Here is a 14,681-nt window from a genome sequence, read left to right as displayed (position 1 = left end):
TTTAACATCTTTTTGGTGACATAGACAGTGGGACTGAGTGCACCGTTTGCCAATGACAACAAGCTGTGTGGTGCAGTTGACATGCTGCTGACATTCCATCCAGAGGGACCTGGACAGGTTGGCGAGGAGGGCCTGTGCAAAACTCCTGAAGTTCAACAAGGCCAAGTGTGGCATAAAGACCACTCAGACACCAGGGTTCTTTTAGGATCAGTAACTGCTACTACTTTATTGATGACATAACTTCAGCTCCCTCTTATTGAGGGCATAACTTCATCTCTTATACTGAGGGCATAACTTCGTCTACTTACTGAGGACAGGCTCCCTTCTCCCACAGCAGTACTTTTCCACTAACTGTTCATTGGTCAACAACTTTGCCTGGCAACCGCAAACACCCAGCAACTTCCATGTAACAAGCAGTCCAAAACAGCAAGGCTCTGCTGAATCACCCTTCTTTGTTTCCTCTAAACTCTTTACATTCCTGATGGCCTCATCATTAAGAGTCCAATGTTATCACCAACCATAGGGCTTGTCAACCCCCATGGCCACACTCCCACAGCCAAGTGCAAGGTCCTGCATGTTAGTTGGGGTAGTCCCAAGCACAAATACAGGCTGGGCAGAGAATGGATTGAGAGCAGCTCTAAGGAGAAGGATATGGGGGTGCTGGTTGATGAGAAGCTCAACATGAGCGAACAGTGTGCACTAGCAGCCCAGAAAGTAATCATATCCTGGGCTGCAACAAAATAAGCATGGCCAGCAGGTCAAGGGAGGTGATTCTTCCCGTCTGCTCTGCTCCACTCTTGTGATACCCTACCTGGAATACTGCATTCAGCTTTGGGGCCCCCACCACAAGAAAGACATGGATGTATTGCAGTGAGCCCAGTGGAAGGCCACAAAGATCAGAAGGCTGGAACACCTCTCCTATGAAGACAGGCCGATAAAGTTGGTGTTGTTCAGGCTGGAAAAGAGAAGGCTTCAGGGAGACCTTACAGAGGCCTTCCAGTACCTAAAGAGGGCCTACAGGAAAGGTGGGGAGGGACCCTTTGTCAGGCAGTGTAGGGATAGGACAAGAAGTAATGTCTTTAAACTAAAAAAGGTTAGATTTACATTAGATATTCAGAAGAGATTCTTTACTGTGAGAGTGGTGAGGCACTGGAACAGGTTGCCCAGAGAAATTGTGGATGCCCCATTCCTGGAAGTGTTCAAGGCCAGGTAGATGGGGCTTTGAGATACCTGGTCTAGTGGAAGGTGTCCCTGCCTATGGCAGGGCAGGTGGAATTAGATGCACTTTAAGGTCCCTTCCAACCCAAACCATTCTATGATTCTATGATTCTAAAATGTGTACATGTAAACAACATTAGGGTACCACTGAAAAGAAAACAGTACCAGATGTACCAGTGCAGTATTGGAAATGACAGTATGACTCAGAATAAAACCTCACTCTATTGTAATCAAAGCTCATGAATTTAGTAATTATCTTTTAACTAAAATATTGCTTAGGCCTCCACAAATGCCAAGATTTTACTACTAATTCAATAGTAGTAGCATTTCCCATCTCCACTACCCATTTGTACTTGCACATATACTTGTACATGTACTTGCATATATTTATAAATCGGCATGCAGAATACCATTAGTAAATCCCAAAATCATATTGCTTATTTTGTTCAGATTTTTTTTTCCATATAAAAATTTCATGCTACTTTAGGATGCTGAGATTTTTCAGAACTAACTGTCCTGTATTCATCTTCTGTCAGTATGTTTTGATATTTTCTGCAAATATTGTAATTTACGCAGAAATCTATGTACTGTATCTAAAGCAAAAGAGAGGGTAGCCATTGTTTCAATCCTATATTAGCTGACAAAGGAAAAATATATATATATCTTAGAGGAAGCTGTAAATTACAAAACATACTCTATGATAAAACTAAAACAAGTTTACAGGTAAAATCTGTATCAAGCTAGATGGAAGATTTATCTGAATAAAGATCAGAGTCAGGCGTAGAGGAGATTTCTTTTCCACCTATTAGATCTAAATATTATAAGAGTTCTTGTCAAATATTTTCCTGTCTTTGCTTTCATCTCTTCTGATGGGCTCTTTCTTTCTTGTCATTGATGGTTTACTTGCATGTTTTCTAATGTTTGGCACAAGCTTGTCTGTAAGATTCACTCATCACTGAGTGAGTAAAAGTTCCTCCAGAAGTATCCCTTCTATTCCCTTGGTTCTTTGAACTCTATGCAAAATTTCTATTCAGAAGAGCATACTTTTCTTCTGAAGAGTCACTGAAACTTTGAGCTCTGAACAAAAAGTCTGCTTACTATATCTACTTCAAGACATACCGGTGGTGATTCCCCATGAAAACAAAAATATTGCAGAAAAAAAAAAAAAGAAATGATCATAAAGACCACTGAGAAAACAAAATCAAACAAAAAAATAAAAGAGTTTTCCTAGAGAAGAAAGATCCATTGCATTAGAGAAAATTTGTTGTCAACTAATGAAACCCTGATTTTCTTATGAATGACTTTCCATCTTTATAAGAGGACAGTGGAATTATATTTATCAGACAATCACTACTCATGTATGATCATTTAAATTGCTGTGTATGCAGATGAATGCTTATGAAGAAGGGTGGCTCTTTTCTGAAGTCCATCTTGCCACATCACAACAACAACAACAACAGCTTCTGAAACTGTTTTTATTCTGTATGATGTTTTGATCCCTTCCCCCATAAGGATGATCACAGAATCACAGAATCATATAGGTTGGAAGAGACGTCCAAGATCACCTACTCCAACCTCTGACCTAACACTAACAAGTCTAAACCATATCACTAAGCTCAACATCTAAACGTCTCTTAAAGACCTCCAGGGATGGTGACACAACCACTTCCCTGGGCAGCCCATTCCAATGCCTAACAACCCTTTCAGTAAAGAAGTTCTTCCTAATATCCAACCTAAACCTCCCCTGGCCCAACTTTAGCCCATTCCCCCTCGTCCTGTCACCAGGCACGTGGGAGAATAGACCAATCCCCACCTCTCTACAGCCTCCTTTAAGGTAACTGTAGAGAGCGATAAGGTCGCCCCTGAGCCTCCTCTTCTCCAGGCTGAACAATCCCAGCTCCCTCAGCCGCTCCTCGTAAGACTTGTTCTCCAGACCCCTCACCAGCTTCGTTGCCCTTTTCTGGACTCACTCGAGCACCTCGATGTCCTTCTTCTACTAGTTGTAACAAAAATATATTAGTTGTGTTAAAAAACAAACAAAAGATCAACAGTCAAATCTGTGTAGGATAGTACGATTCTTTATTAGTAAAGTATAATTTTTTTTCTACTTTTAATAATAGGAAATTATTTATTCTGACAAGCATATTAAAATCACATATTGTTGTAAATCCACTACTGTTATATTAACATTCCATTTTGATGTCATCTTTATTACTGAAGATATCACAAGATAGAAGGTGCTTCCGTAATAGGAGCTTTTAAAGCAACTCTTGCAGCTTCTGGAACGGCCTTTTCGGTTTCTGAACAGAATCCCCAGGACACTGATGACATAGGCGTTAACTTGTTCTCTACTTTTGTAAGTTAAAAATGGAAACATATTCTTGTTTTCCCACTCTTCTGGATACTAAATTTTTAGAACAATGACATATATGATACTGATTTTCCTTTTATTATTACTGTTTTGTTGTTGCTTTTGTTGGTTTGTTTGTTTGTTTTCACACAAGATCACCAATAAGGTGTTTGGTTTCCTCTGTCTGCTTATGCTGTTAAAAAGTGAAAGAGATTTACATTTTATCATTTGATTTTACTGGCATAGGTTTGAGATCCCATCACTCTTAACCCATGGGGGTTAGAGAAAGAACGTTTACAGACACATAAAGAATGTATTCTGTAATAACAAATGATGTTCATGTATAAGTGAAGGAAAAGTAGGTGAGTTTTTCTACTAAAGCAGAAAACATTGACAAAGGGTTACGCATTGCCCCTTTCAGTGCAAACAAGTTTCAAGAGTGTGTGTAAAAGCTAAAATCATCAACTAAAATTTAAATATGAAAAAAATATTTTCACTTATTGTTATCTTCTCCTGGGAATCAGTTGCTTTATTTTGTTTTGTGTTTTGGCTTCTATTTTCTAAATCTGTAAGATAAAGAAAAATAAAAATAGAAAATATTTAAATATTCTAAAAAAATAATAAAAAAAATCTAAATAGACTTTTAAAATAGCTTCCACATAATCTTTAAGGTTATGAGCTAAAATTCAATGACAAGTTTCCTGAAGCAGTCACTGGCTAAGTCTACTAGATTGTGCTAATTAAATCACATTAGGCATACTGTTATTGCTATTAATAAGTGTGTTGAGCAATTTCTTTTGACAGGTTGCACCCACGGCAAAGAAATGCCAGTGCAAGCTAAAAGAGATGAAGAAGAGAAAATGTTTTCCCATTAGAACATTCTACATCTCTTAATGGCAGCTGCAATACAACACTCAGAATATGTATGCTGTGAATATAAATCATATTGAAATATCATATCATACCATATCATATATCACATATCATATATCATATCATATATCATATATCATATATTGAGAAGATATTTCTAAACTCCTGTTTCAGCAGTTTGAGACATGGAGATAGATTCAATGAACCAAAAGGAGACACCTCTTGCCACCCCATATCATCTTAAACCATAGAATCATGGACTCATAGAATCAGAGAATCACAGATTGGTTTGCGTTGGAAGGGACCTTTAAAGAACCTCTGGTCCAATACCCTGACATGAACAGGGATATCTCTCACTAGATCAGGCTGCTCAAAGCCCCATCCAACCGAACCTTAAACACTTGTGGCATCCACAATTTCTCTGGGCAACTTGTTCCAGTGCCTCAGCACGCTCACAGTGAAAAAATTATTTCTTATATCTGATCTAAATCTACCTTCATGTATGTTTAAAACCATTACACCTTTTCTATTGCTGTACACCCTTTTACAGTGTCTCTCTTCAGCTTTCTTATAAGACTCCTATAAGTATTGAAAAGGCTGCATTAGTGTCTCCCTGGAGACCCTTCTCCCTCAGCCTTTCTCCATAGGAAAGGTGCTCCAAACCTCTGATAATTTTTGTGGCCCTCCTCTGGACCTGCTCTAACAGGTCCATATCCCTCTTGTGCTGGGGGCTACAGAGCTGAATGCAACATTCCAGGTGTGGTCTCCCAAGATTGAAGTATAGAGGGAGAATCATCCCCCTCGACTTGCTGGACACAATTCTTTTGATGCAGCCCAGGATACAGTTGGCCTTCCGGGCTGTAAGCATTCACTGCAGACTCATGCTGAGTTTTTCTCCACCACTACCCCCAAGTTTTTTCAGGGCTGCTCTCAGTCCATTCATTCCCCAGTCTGTACTGTTACCAGAGATCGCCCTAATCCAGATGCAGGGCCTTGCACTTGGTCTTGTTGAAATTCATGAGGTTCATATGGGCACATCTCTCAAGACAGACCAGGCCCATCTGGATGGCATCCCTTCCCTCTAGTGTGCTGACTGCATCACACAGCTTGATGTCATCTGCAAACTTTCTGAGAGTGCACTCAATCCCACTGTCTATGTCATTGATAAAGATATTAAACTGTACCAGTCCCAATACAGATGCCTGAGGGACACCACTTGTCACTGATCTCCACCTGGACATTGAGATGCTGATGACAACTCTTTGGATGGAGCCATCCAGCCAGTTCCTTATCAACCATATAGTCCATCCATCAAATCCATATCTTTCCAATTTAGAGACAAGGATGTTGTGTGGTAATGTGCCAAAGGCCTAGAGGTCCAGGCGGATGACACTGGTTGATTTTCCCTTGCCTACTGATGTAGTCACTTTATCATAGAAGGCCACTAGATTTGTTAGGCACAATTTGCCCTTTGTGAAGCCATTTCATCTCTCTTGAATCACCTTCCTGTCATCCATACATTTTAATATAGCTTCAGGAGGATCTGGAGGTGAGGCTCACCAGTCTGTAGTTCCCAGGCTCTTCCTCTCTACCCTTTTAAAAAATAGGTGTGATGTTTCAATTTTTCCAGTCACTGAGGACTTCGCCTGACTGCTATGACTTTTCAAATATGATGGAGAGAGGCTTGGCGACTACTCAGCCAGCTCTCTCAGGAACTTGTGATGAATAACATCAGTCTTCATAGACTGATGTTCAGGTTGATCATATGGTCTCAAACCGCATCTTCACTCACAGTGGAAGGGACTTCACTCCTCTAGTCCCAGCCTTGAAGTTCTGGTTGCTAGTGAAGAATGAAGCAACAAAAATAAAATTGAGTACCTCAGCCTTCTCTATGTCTGTTGTCACCAGTCCTCCCATCTTGTTTATCAGAGGGGGTACATTCTCTTCAGTCTTCCTCTTCTGGCTAATATACTTGTAGAATTCCTTCTTATTATTCTTTCCATCCCTTGCCTAGTTCAGCTCCAATGGTACCTTGGCTTTCCTGATCCCATCTCTACACATCTGTGTGGTGAACCTATACTCTTCACAGACCACATGTTCCTGCTTCTATTGCCTATATGTTTCCTTCATCTTAGTCTGTAAATCTCTTGCATGGGGCCACCAGCTATTCCACTGGACTGCAGAGAGATCTTCTTCTTCTTTGATGGCAACTGGAGAGCAGGTAAGATTCCCCAGGATATTTAAAATGCAAGAAGCCTGTGTGTGAACAACTCAAGTTCTTATCTTTAATTAAACCAGTCAGAAGTCAGTTTATCAGCCAATAGAAGTTTAATTTAGTTATCTGCAAGGCAGGTACTAAGTGCCATTTGATACTTTCTCTGCATCATGAAAAATTAGAGTGAAGTTGCCACAGGAACATCATTCAGGGACAGAAAATGGAAAAATTATTTACTAAGTGGAATGTGTATGGTTGGTGGAGAACAATTTCACTTCTATAGCATAAACATAGACATAGACACACACTAACATTTTTTTTTCCAGAACTTATGCACATCAATGTCAGGTCCAGGTGTGACACGTAAAATCGACTCAGGCATGGAGGAACAGGACTTTCACTCCTGGTGATCAAGAAGTCTGCAGTTGTAGCTCAATGTGAAGAATATAACCTGGTAGCAGACTTTGTCCAATTTACAAGGTATTTGATTTATAAAATGAGGAAAATACAGGGGCTGTGAAAAACACACACATATGTGGTCCTGTTTGGAACACGTATCTTCTCCGATTTTCTTGGCTTCAGAAGGAAAACAAACAAATAGACAAACAACAAGAAAATAAAAATAAACAAAAAAATGAGTTAGGCCTTAAATTACAATAAAAACTTTATTTTGCTTCCATGAAACTTATTGTATTGAAAATATAACAGTGACTAGTATATTTATTTTTAATAAAACAGTAAGAATTAAATGATCTAATTTGATATATTAAAATAATAGAATAATTGAATCATAGAATATCCCAAGTAGGAAGGGACCCACAAGGATCATCGAGTCCTATTTCTGGTTCCACACAGGACCACACAAAAAATTAGACAATATGTCTGAGAGCATTGTTGTATTAGGTTTACATGGCAAGGTTTGGTAGCAATGGGGCTCTAGGGGTGGCCTCTGTGAGAAGAGTCCGGAAGGTGCCCCATGTCAGAGAAGAGTCATTTGCAGCCAGCTCCAAAAGACATATGCCTCTGGCGAGAGCCAAGCCAATGAGTGATACTGGTTGCACCTATGGGAGATCAGATTTAAGAAAGGGAAAAAACAGCTACGCAACAGCATCTGGGAGAGAGGAGTGAGAAACAGCCCTGCATACCCCAAGGTCAGTGCAGAAAGAGGGCAGGAGGTGCTCCAGGTGCCAGAGCAGAAGTTCTCCTGCGGTCTGTGGAGAGGTCCATGGAGCAGGTGGATGTGGCCTGGAGGAGGCTGCAGCCCATGGAGAACCCCTGCAGGAGCAGGCCCCGAGCTGGAGCTGCAGCCCATGGAGAGGAGCCAACGCAGGAGCAGGAGGTCTGGGGGTAGCTGCTGCCCATGGGGGAAAAATTGTAGCATTTTGCTCCTGATGGATGGACCCTGTGGTAAAGATCCATGTTGGAGCAGTTCTTGAAGAGCTGCTGCCTGTAGGAAGCCCACACAAGGATCAGTTCAGGAAGGATGGCATCCTGTGGGAGGGACCCCATGCTGGAGAAGAGACAGAGAGTGACCATGAAGGAGCAGAGGAGACGAAGTGTTGGGGACTGAGTGCAGCACTCATTCTTATGCACCGCTCAGGGGGAGTAGGTGGAAGAGGGTAGATAAGGGGAGGACATTTTTAGTTTGCTTTTAGTTTCTCACTGTTCTAATCTACTAGTGACAGGCAATAAATTATATTAATCTCCCTATGCCAAGTCTGTTTTGCCTGTGACAATAATTGGTGAGTGATCTCCCTGTCCTTATCTCAACCCCTGAGCCCTTTCATCATATTTTCTCCCCCTTTTCCTTTGAGGAGTGGGAATGAGAGAGTGGTTGTGGTGGAGTTCAGCTGCCCATCAGGGTAAAAACACTACTTGAACTCTTTCAGGCTCGGTGCCGTCATCATTTCCCTGCTAAGCCCATTCCACTGCCCAACCACCCTCTCGGTGGAGAACTTCTTTCTGATATCCAATCTGAACTTCCCCTGTCACAGCTTCATGCCATTCCCTTGCTGTTCTGTTGCTGTCCTGTTGCTGGTCACCAGAGAGGAGAGATTAGCACCTGCCCCTCCACTTTCTCCCCCGCGGTGAAGCTGTAGACCACCTTGAGGTCTCCCCTCAGTCTCCTCTTCTTTCATCTGAACAAATGAAGTGACTTCAGCCACTTCTCATATGTCTTGAACTCTAGAGCCTTCACCATCTTTGTAGTCCTCCTTTGGACACTCTCTAATAGTTTTAAGTCCTTCTTATACGGTGGTGCCCAAAATTGCACACACTACTTGAGGTGAGGCCGCACCAGCACAGAGTGGGACAATCACTTCCCTCAAATGGCTAGCAATGCTGTGCTTGATGCACCATAGGATACAGTGGGCCCTCCTGACTGCCAAGGCACACTGCTGGCTCATATTCAGCTTGCCATTGACTAGAACTCCCAGATCCCTTTCTGTGGGGCTGCTTTTCAGCCTCTATTCCCCAGTGTGTACATACAGCCAGGGTTGTCCCTTCCCGGGTGCAGAATCCATCACTTGCTCTTGTTAAACTTGATATTGTTTGTGTTTAGATATAGCAGTAGTACACTTTGAGGTATAAAGAGAATATATATATATATATATATTTTTTTTCTGTCATACCAACTTTGCTGTATTTGTTTATTAAGTTTATAATAAATTGTATAGAAAGATCCAGATAGTTATTCTGCCTTCCTGAGCTTTTGACCTCATAGATCAAAATACAGTTTAAGAATGTGAGAATATCCAATGTGACATTGTTCAGAACTGAATCTCAATCAACCACACTTCCCACTTCCCATCTGTTATATCTCTGAGAAATACACTGTGCTTCGTATGTATCATGTTTTGTGGAACAGCTATTACAGGAGGCAAAGAGGTCTTCTCTGTTAGCACGTTACTACCTTTATGTTCGACATACTGAATATGCTCCATAAAGGGATTCACATTACCTAGAGACCTAGGGATTGGGTTAAAAAAAAAAAAAAAAAAAGTGCATGCTGTCTACCTGTTTTGAGATACACTGGTTTACTGAGATTTCTACTTGAGGTTGAAGGTAGGGTACAAGACATATGGTATAGTACAAGACCAAGACATCCCTTGACTTTGTAGCGTGGAAATTGTACGTCAGGTGGGTCATTAAAATCACTTCTATACTGTATCATACTCTAATGTGTCAAAGTCATCATTACGGCTGGTAAAAATCCAGGGAGCAATTCAGTTCCATAAATATTCAGCCATTTGCAATTTCTGATCCTCATGTCTATCCACCTGCCTTTCAGCTGCTGATTCAGAAAAGCATGAGTCTCTGCAAGTCCTCTGTCACAATTCTAAGCCTTATGAAGATTTCTCATATAACTTAAGGAGTTTCAAATTACACTAGACACCGACATTTGGCAAATGAGTTGAACTTGTAGTCAGTACAGTCAATGGAGAATTACTCAATTGGTTTAAAGTGACTGTTTGTTTTAGGGTAAGCTGAGTCAATTGGCTGTAATGATTAGTCCTCCATGGGAGTTTGTACAGTTAACTCACATGTAGTCCCTTACATGGTGTACACCAAGACTTTAGACAGTTCTTTATACATAGCTTTTTGATTTGTTCTAGGATATGCCTTTTACATTTAGCTTTTGCTTCAGGAAGGTAATAGTTCGTCATGTAACATGGGTCCTATCTTCCATTCCTATGCTGGTGCTCTAAAAGCCTGAGGTTATTTGAGATGACATTGTATGCTTATGCCCTTATGACTGAAATAATTTCGTTAAGACAGTGAAAGCTAATTCCCATGCAGTTTGTCTGCTACTTTTGCGTCTCAAGATCTTCTTTTATGAAGAGTTCATTTTTACCTTTGAAAAGGTTCCTTTTTCTTGCTTTTTGCAACTTTTTAAATCTTTTCACTTAATTACCCTCTTTTGGAGGGATCTGTTCAACTGAGAAGGAGCAGAAAGAACAGGCCTGCTCCATGAGAGGAGCTGGCGCCAAAACTGTCCACAGCATAGGCAAGAGCAAATATTTCAGCAATTACATCTCCTGGGCCCATTGGCAAGAGGTATTTTCAGGTGAGACAAGTAAGGGCAATTAAGACTGATGGGAGGACTGAGAACTTGGAACTCCCTCACAGCAACAATGAATAAATAATGTTAGCATCCAGAGAAAACTTTCTAAAAACTGAGGCAACTCAAAGATGAAAATTCAAAAGAATAATGTAAATGAAATAAATGATAGTTTCACATATTTAAGTTCATTATTTTTTTAACATTTAATCAGGTTATCTGAGAATAATCTTTCGATAAAGCATTCGCTAATCAGAGATTGAAATTATGAACCTTAATATACTTTATTATCTCAGAGCATTGTTGTGACTTCCTAGTGATTACGTAATCATTGTGGCCTTTGCTAACTGAATCCCGATGCCAGTCCTCCTTCTATACTGACAGAGACCAGACAGGATATCCTACAGTACCGAAAATGGTACCACATGTATACATTTGGCAAATTATTTACCTCATTAATTGAACACATTTCCATCAGATATAATAGGACCATAAGAAAAACTCATGCTGACATCCAATTTTTAGACATAGAAACTGAACATGACGTTAATAGATAAATTAACCCCTAAAATCTTATTTATCTACACTGATAGCACCTACATTCAGTTTCAGCTCCTATAACCTCATTGTATTTTATGTGAAGTTCTCTTATTTTCTTATGAATTGTGCTGATGATACTTATTAGAAGAAAGATGATCATGAAGTGGCATAGCAACAGCCCAAGAAAAACTAATTCTATTACTGAAAAAAATAGTATTTATAGATTTAATTATCATTTTATGTATTTTTATGAGAGAAAAAACAGAAGAGTTTATGAGAACAAGGTGAAGAAAATGCTTTCACTATGAGGAAAATCAACCAGTAGAACAGGTTGTCAATAGAGTCCTTGCATTCTCCATTCTTGAAGTTTTTCAAGACCCAGATGGATAAAACTCTGAGCAACCTGATATGCTCTCATAGCTGACAATCAAGTTCGATAACTATACTGGTTTGAAGATTTTATTAATTTTTTTTTATTTTTATTTTTCCCCACAAAAGTATGTTTCATACCAGACAGAACATATTTTATTTTCAGATATATTTTCACTACGTGGTAGAAGTATAGTATTTTCTAATTGCATTTTTCTTTCATTCATACATGTAAAACAATATTATGCAGCTAGTACTTTTATTTTATATAATATGGAAAAGATAGAAATCATCAATTCCTCTCTGCACAGCTATTGTTTTTACATTTCATATGCAAGAGCATATGCTTTCCATGGTAATGACCTCCAGTTTACAGTCTTTCAAGTATATATATATATATATGTTTTATACATATATATATAAAATGTTTAATATGAGACACTGTTGGATTCAATTAAGTTTCCTGAGTATGATATAAATACAGTTAGCAATATATTTAACTCAAAGTACAGTAGTGATCTGTACCTGGTTGTAGTTCTGCAGTATTTTTCCAGGCTATAAATGTTATTACTTGTGAGAGCATGCTTAATGAGAATTTTGTGGGCTGGATGGGCAGAGAAACATTACTGAAAACTGGATGAATACCCAATACCAGAAGGTAGGGATGGTTACCACAAAATCTAGTTGGAGGCCAGTAACTAGCAGTGTACTGAAGGGGTAAAATCTGCATCCGACCCTATTTAATATCTTCATTAATGATCTGGATGATGGGGCAGAGTGTACCCTCAGCTAGTTTGCTGATGATGCAAAATTGTTGATGATGCAAATGTGTCTGATAGACCCAGATCATTGTTCTGGACAGGCTGGAGAAGTGGTCTGACAGGAATCTCATGAAGTTCAATAAGTAGAAGTGCAAAGTCCTGCATGTAGTGAGGAACAACCCCATACACAATATATGGTTCACCCAGATGGAAAGCAGTTTTGCAGAAAGGGGTCTGGACGTCCAGGTAGACACCAGCTTGAACATGACACAGCAATGTGTTCTTGTCCCAAAGAAGGCTACTGCTGCTTTAGAAGGAAAGTTTTGCCAGCAAGTGGATGGAAGTCACCCTTCCCCTCTACTCAGCACTGGTGAGACTACACCTGGAGTACCGTGTCCAGTTCTGAGCCTTGCAGTACAAGAGAGACATGGACATACTGGAGAGAGTCCAACAAAAGACCATGAAGGTGAGGAACGTAGTGGAGCATCTCTCATGTATAAAAAGACAAAGAGAGTTGGGACTGTTCAGCCTAGAGAAGAGAAAGCTCAGGGGGGGATCTTATCAATGTCTGCACCTGAAGAGAGAGCGCAGAGAAGATGGAGCCAGGCTATTTTCAGTGGTGCCCAATAACAGAAGAAGAGGCAATGGGTACGAACTGGGACACAAGAGATTCCATATAAACATCAAGAAACATTTCTTCACTGTGAGGGTGACTGAACGCTAAAACAAGTTGCCCAGAAGGCTGTGGAGTCTCCCTCCTTGGAGATCTTTAAAAGCTGCCTGGACAAGGTCCTGGACAACTTGCTCAGTCCCTGCCTGAGCAAGTAGGCACTAGAACAGATGATCTCCAGAGGTCCCATTCAACCTCAACCATTCTGTGATTCTGTGATCTCAAGTATAATTATAAAGATATTTTGCAGAGCAATTTACAAACTCAAAGGAAAAAATGAATGAGCCAGGGTGTGACAATGTTACTGTTGCTGAGAAACTCAGAGTTAAATAACATGAAATTTGGATACAAAAATCATAGGCTTCTTGTCCTATACTACAACAACAATAACAACAACAACAACAACAAAACCAAAACAAGAGTAATAATAATAATAAAGTTGTCAGAGATATTGAAAGGAGAGGAAAAATTACTGAAAATATAAAACCAAATTAACATTTTCACTGCAGTAACATTATACAGCCCATTTGCTTTTTGTTTTTAATGAGAGGTATTTATAAGTGTGCTGAATAAGGCTCAGATGAAGTTAAGGCTCAGATGAAGTTAACTTTCTTCATAGCAGCCCTTACAGCCTGTGCTTTTGGTTTTGTATCTAAAACAGTGTTGGTAACACCAATGTTTTGGCTATTGCTGAACAGTTCTTGCATGACATCAAAATTTTCTTTTTTACACTCTATTCCTTTAGTAGACCGTGCCAAGCCAGTTGACTTGAATTGGCCAAAGGTATATTCCATACCATATTAACATCATATTCAGCAATAAAAACTAAAGCAGAGGATGAAGTAAGGGAGAGGGAGCTGTCTCCCAAGGTGGCTTTGTTCAGAGACTGGCTGGACAATGTGTTTGTGGGAGGTAGTGAGTCACTGCATTTGCACCACTTTGTTTTTTTTTTCCTTCACATATTAAATTGTCTTTACCTTGGCCCATGAGTTTTTTTTCCTTTTTTTCCTTCGTACCCTCTCTCCTGTCATGCTTGGGCAGGAGGTAGTGGTGATCAAGCAGCTGTGTGGGTACAAAGCTGTTGGTTAGTGTCAACCCAGCCAATTTTATCTTTATCACAACAAGTATAAAATTTCATTTTACAATCGCATTATATTATCAATAGTTTCACTAGCTATTCATCAGTCTGGTAAGAAAAAAAAAAAAACAAAAAAACAAACAAACGAAAAAAACCACCATATTGTTGCCCTTATTGTTAAAAAACAATTTCCTAGAAAACACAGAAAAGAAAATGATGTTTCAAATTTTGGCAGAAAGTGTTATTTTGAAATGGAAGAAGTCTGGTACAGAATAAAGATTGATAAGTATTACTCTATGTTGTGGGTGGAAAAAGGAAGGAAGAATGATATGCACTTCATTCTGGAGAAACAAGCAGCAACTTGACTTATTGTCAACAAAGCTTACACGACTGAACAAAGATTCGATGATGGCAAGGTACACATGATTATAACTGGAAGATACACTTAACTACACTGTATATAAAAGACACTATATACTACTCAAAGACACTAGATGAAAGACATTTTATACTACAAAAAAAAATCATAAGACACTGGGGTTAGATG

At 39.7% G+C, this 14,681-nt stretch overlaps 1 long non-coding RNA gene across 1 annotated transcript in view; it reads right to left on the bottom strand.

The window, feature by feature from the left end:
* Window positions 1-3,293: 3,293 nt before the first annotated feature.
* Window positions 3,294-14,681, bottom strand: part of LOC136788469 (uncharacterized) — a 31,346-nt gene continuing 19,958 nt past the window's right edge. The window contains exons 2-3 of the long non-coding RNA XR_010827234.1: window positions 6,969-7,232; window positions 3,294-4,134 (exon numbers count right to left, since the gene is read on the bottom strand). This is a non-coding gene — a long non-coding RNA (uncharacterized lncRNA). The remainder of the gene's footprint in view (window positions 4,135-6,968; window positions 7,233-14,681) is intronic.

Source organism: Anser cygnoides, chromosome 1, assembly GCF_040182565.1.
Source record: "Anser cygnoides isolate HZ-2024a breed goose chromosome 1, Taihu_goose_T2T_genome, whole genome shotgun sequence".
Lineage (NCBI taxonomy): Eukaryota > Metazoa > Chordata > Aves > Anseriformes > Anatidae > Anser > Anser cygnoides.
This window is presented reverse-complemented; position numbering and strand designations above follow the sequence as displayed.